Source organism: Microtus ochrogaster, linkage group LG2 (genome assembly GCF_000317375.1).
Source record: "Microtus ochrogaster isolate Prairie Vole_2 linkage group LG2, MicOch1.0, whole genome shotgun sequence".
In the NCBI taxonomy this organism is placed as follows: Eukaryota; Metazoa; Chordata; class Mammalia; order Rodentia; family Cricetidae; genus Microtus; species Microtus ochrogaster.
Genome location: NC_022028.1, coordinates 20181287 through 20186879, shown reverse-complemented (window position 1 = coordinate 20186879; position 5593 = coordinate 20181287).

Sequence of the window (5593 nt, the reverse complement as noted above, 5' to 3'; positions counted from 1 at the left end):
GGTCGGGCCGCGCGGGGAGCCGGGGCGCCGCTTTGTCCGCCGCGGGCCGGGGGGGCGGGGCGGCCTGTGCAGGGCCGGGGTGGGAAGGTTGTGGGCGGCTCAGGGTGCTGGGCGCCGCAGGCCCAGCGTCCCCTCTCGCAGGAAAACGCCGGCTCTGGAGGGTATCTTAGCCAGCAAAGGACGTTCCGGGGCACGGTCCAGGTTAATCTAAAAAAAAAAAAAAGGAAAGGAAAGGACACCGTGCTAGCGCGCCCACAGCAGGGTGTTTCTCTTTTTACAGCATCTCTTGTTTTGTGTGAGCTGGTGTTTAATCAGTCATATACATATCTTGGGAGTGTTTTGCATGCACGAAGATTTGCTAATAAAAAGGTTCACACTTGCGCACACACACATTACATTTTATTTTTTAAAGAAAAGGGTGGTTGTCGTTCTTAGTCCTTAAACTCTCCACTTCGCATTGTGTAAGATGAGATTGCTTTCTGAAGTATAACACGATTTTAAATAAAGGAGGTACTGTTTGGTGCAAGATATTAGACAGCCTTTAAAACTTCGGTAGGTCCAGAGGTAGTGGGTGGTTTTTGCTTTGACAGCCAAGATTTGAGAAACCTAGGCAAGGCTACTTTTCCTAATGCCGTAGCTACCATGGTGGAAATTGGTCAAGATTTTGTTTTAAGTCTTTGTGTAAAGCAGGCTTATTTTGGTAGTATCTGGTTTACTCGTGCAGCATTTTGGAATATTTTGACATGCAAGAAAACCTTTAAGGATATTAAAATTAGTTGTGACCAGAAACAAATGAAAAGTTAGGGTCTGGTAGACGGGTGCTGCAGGCTTGAGTTGCTGGCCTCTGCTCTCACCTAGGTGGTGATTGAGAAGCAGTTGCCAGGATTGCTCTCCACTCTCCTTCCTTTAAGAATGCAAGTGTAAGGCCAGTACATGGAAGCCCAGAGGGAGGAGGAAGCGGCCACAGATTGGTTTGGGCTAGCTCTACACCTGCCTTTTAGTCCATTTTAACGTTAGAATGATAACATAACCCGTTGTATTAAAGTGATTTCAAACCCTGGGGAAGAAGTAGCATAACACTGCAGAGATAGGTGATTGAAGTTGAGAAAAAGAAAACAAGTGCTTTTTAAAAATAATTTTTTGTAGGTCCTGTGGTTTAAGGAAGTTGTCTTCCCTGACTTGTAGTGAGTTAATTTTTCTAGACTGGTTGCGAACAATTTCAGAGCATGTCAATGTAACAATAATAATACCTACTTCTGCCTGTGTTTTGAGATCTGACTGTTCTCTGCTGCCCTGGGAGGTCACAGGCAGTAGTGAAAGCTGAGTTTTCTTGTGAGATGTATACTCTCCTTGCTATCAGACATCACTGGAACTTTCCACTATTGATTTTGTTTCTCTAAAGAGTCTATCTTATTTATTGGTGCCTCTGGATAGAGATTAAAAAGCTCTGAAATTAGTGCTCCTGCTATGAAACACTAGACTATCAGGCCTTGAACATTTTGCAATTACTGCTTCAGTAATGTTTAGGTTGTGGTATGTTCTCAGACTGAGACTAGGGGCTGGCGAGATAGCTCAGCAGTTCAAACAAAGTGCGTCCTGATCGTGCAGAGGATCTAAGTTCTTTTCCCTGTACCTGCTTCAAGCAGCTTACAACTGTCTATAACCCCAGCTCCAAAACATCCGGCACCCTACGTGACACCCACGGCACTCTCACACACATGGCATTCGCTCACAAGGCACAAACATAAATAAAAATAATAAAAACCTATCCTGATTGCCTTATTTTGTAATTTTGTCTTTTCTCCTGGAACTTTAGGTGCTCTAACCACTGAGCTAAATCCCTAACCCCATAAAAACAAGTTTCTTGAGAAAACTCAAAGTCATTTTAAAGACGTGCTTGTAATGCTTGCTGAATTTACAGTTGAGGAATCCTTGTAGTCTTTTTACAGGTAAGTGTGTGGTTGGTGTGTTCTGATACAGGCATCAAACCACCCACAGTGTTCCCACAGTTAAGTAATTACAAACAGGAGACCTTAGAATTCTACCCGTGTTCAGCTGAGGTCAGGGATCTGGTCTGCACCAGCTCAGAATAGGGATTGGTTTTGGTTGTGTGATCACTGGCACCAGAAGCACAGGCAGACTGGCTCTCTGGGTCTTTGTTTTTTCATTATAAATGGTGATGCTGTGGTAGTCATATTCCCCACGTGATGAGGTAAAGTTTACTGTCCTTTTGCAGTATTTGCCCTTTCTAAAGAAATGCTTTAAATTACAAGTGTCATTCATATTGTTATATTCTTTTGTCTTTCTTAAAATTTACGTAGTTGATATAAACACGATCCATCACCATAAATAACTAACTACACTGTTGGGTACTCAGCCTGTGTTCATTTTCGAGCTATATCATTAAAATATGTTTTTTAAAATTCTTTTTCAGATTTCCATATAAATCAGAATCTAAACAAAATCTGCCTATTGTCTTTAGTGTAAATCTAATTTTATCTCAAACACCCTCCCTCACCTGTGTTAATACCATTGAAGGTCAGCCATTTGCCCTTGACAGTGCCCTCCTTTTGGGTTTGCGTGGTTTGTTTCATAGTCTCATTTCATGTATTCCTCAAACTGCTTGATGTTCCTGTGAACTGGAAATTAGGTATTGGCTCTATTTGACACTTGGAGAATAACACATGAGGGTACATAAGATATAAGTTGTTTGATGTGATAGGTTTACATTTCTCATCTGCTAATCAGATGTGCTTTGATAATTCTGAGTGAGACTTTAAATGCCTTAAATTAAGCTTTGTTATTAGGAGTCTCATGTACTGCCTGTATTAGCCAGGTATTTGTGCGCTCCTTCTGTGCTGAGCACTGGGAGATGCAGGGAGACTTGAGACGCAGGATTTCCCACGGCTTTTGGACTCACAGTCTTTGAGGGACTCTCGCCATTGAATAAATAATTCAAGGAGGACTTTTGCATTTATTTGTTCCCAGAACTGTTACTGCTTTTGCTTGATCACACTAAGACATTTTGCCCTGATTGGAAGGGGAACTGTACTGTTTTATCAGTCTCGTCCTATTTTATCTGTCTCTTTTTGGGTGGAACATTCTAAGCAGGTAGGTAGGTGCATTGCCTCTTAGTTATCTCCCCAGTCCCAGCCTGCAGTTTTTAATTCCGTGAGACTTCTTAATCCCGTTAGGAAATGTATCATTGGTCTCTGGAGTAATCTGATTTCTCTGAAATGCCTCTTGTCCTTTCATGGCTCTGGCCATGCTACCACGATTCTCCTCACTGCTGCTCCTCTTGGAGGAGTGCCACCAAGTTCTGCTCTCTGCACTCAGTCCTCAGAGCACCCTTTTCTCTTTTGGCCATTACCGTGGTTTGTACCAAACATTGTTAATCACGCTTTTTCTTACTCCTTAGAATAGTTATAACCTACATGTTAAGTGAAGTAAAAATCTCAGCTACTGTATCTTTTTTTTTTCATTTTTGAAGAAAGTATTAGATGGTGCTTTTTCTAGACTGTAAACTTAGAAGAGAACTGTGATTTGCTCTTGTTTTCTCAGTAGCCATGGCACTGTACTTATCTTGAACTTCATTAAGAAAGTAAAATCCAGGGGTTGGAGAGATGGCTCAGAGGTTAAGAGCACTGCCTGCTGTCCCAGAGGTCCTGAGTTTAATTCCCAGCAACCATGTGGTAACTCACAAAAATCGTCAATGAGATCTGATGCCCTCTTCTGGCCTACAGGCATACATGGAGGAAGAATGTTGTGTACATAATAAATAAATCTTTAAGGGAAAAAAGAAAGTAAAATCCAGTTACTGCTCAGATTAGGAAATTAGTTTGGAAAGAATTTACTTCTTGAGAAGTGACAGCCAAAACAGAAGCACCATGCAGTTTAGAGGAATGAGGATTGGCGGTTGCTTTTTCCTTTCCTTCCCTTTCCTTCCCTTTCCCTTTCTTCTTCCCTCTCTCGCTCCCTCCTTCCTTCCTTTTTCGGTTTTTCAAACAGGGTTTCTCTGTGTAGCTTTGGATCCTGTCCTGGAACTCACTCTGTAAACCAGGCTGGCTTTGATCTCACAGAGATCCTGCTTCTGCCTCCTGAGTGCTGAGACTAAAGACATATAAAGACATGCACTACCATGTAAAGGCGTACGACAAAACACACTGCTGACTTTGCTTCTGTTATGCCTTTGGCTCTTGTTTTCTCCATTCATAGGCCTTTACTATCCAGTGTCTGGGAACTCAGGATGTGAAGTAGGCTGGCTTTAAAATTGTGATCTTCTTGTCTCTTCCTTCCATGTGTAGTTGTAGGCCGTTAGGCCCAGACTAATTATTTTTTATTTTTACTTTTTAAAAAGAGCAATTTTGGGGGCTGAAGAGATGTCTCAGTGGTTACTAGCACTTCCTGCTCTTGAAGAGGATCCAATTTTGTTTCCCAGCACTTATAACAGGGACCTCCCAACTCCCTGTAACTCGGGAAGGGATCCAGCAGCTTCTCTGACCTCCATGGACGCCCACACACACGTGTATTTGTGTTCTCTCATACAAATGAAACTTTAAAAGAGTTGTTTTAGGTTTCACAGTAAGCTAAACAGTGATAGTTTCCCCAACCCCTGTTACACCTCCCATTTTAAATTAACGATTACCTCAATTCTTAATGTCTAGTCAGCGAGTGAGTTACCAGATGAAGAATAGTGCAGACTCACACTCAATCTCATTGGGGGATAGAATTAAGAGGCACTTCTTGGAGATACTAATGAAGTGTTACTTCTTTTGGAGATGGGGTAGAGTGATAGCTGTGCAAATTCTTGAACTTTGCAGGAGAAAAGATTAGTAAATGTCAAAACGTTGAGCAAGTTGACAGTGTGTCTGGACAATAATCTTTTAGGAAAAATACATTTAGAAGGAGTCTTGGGGTGATTACATGTTTTATGTGTTTCCTTCAAGATTGACTGTTCCTATGCTGGGGGTGCATCTACCCGTCTGTGAGTGTAGATTTAGCACCATAGTGCATGATGCAGTAGTTTACCCTGTTTATTTCACATACTATTACACGTTTTGTTTGTTTATTGAGACAGACTGTCACACAAGCCTAGAATGTTATTGAACTTGTGGCAGTCAGTCCTCTGGCCTTGGACTCCTTAGTGCTGGGATTACAGAGAAGAGCTATCATGCTAGGCTCCTGGTAGCCTTTTTTTTCTAGTGTGTGATTGAAGTCAGTGCCTTGCACATTCTAGACAAGGGCTGTCACTAAGAAAGGCTCGAACCCTTTAAAAACAATTGCATGATATTTTATATTCTGGATATGTCTTGATTTAACTCTCTGTTACAAAGGCATTGAGGTTAATTATAGAATTTTTGCATCTTAAGTAGGGCTGTAGTAGGTATCATTTCCCTTAGCTCTGATGGATTGAAGAGTTATGGAGAAAAGACTACCTATGGTTATTGGAACATCCAATATTTATTTTCTATTCTCTGTTGTTTGGGAGCAGCAGAAAATAAATTGTTTTATAGTGGACTAGAATAACATTTGTTGCCTGCTCTTTGGGGCTAATGAAGAAATTCTGGAAGCAAGAACTGGGCTAAATCACCTT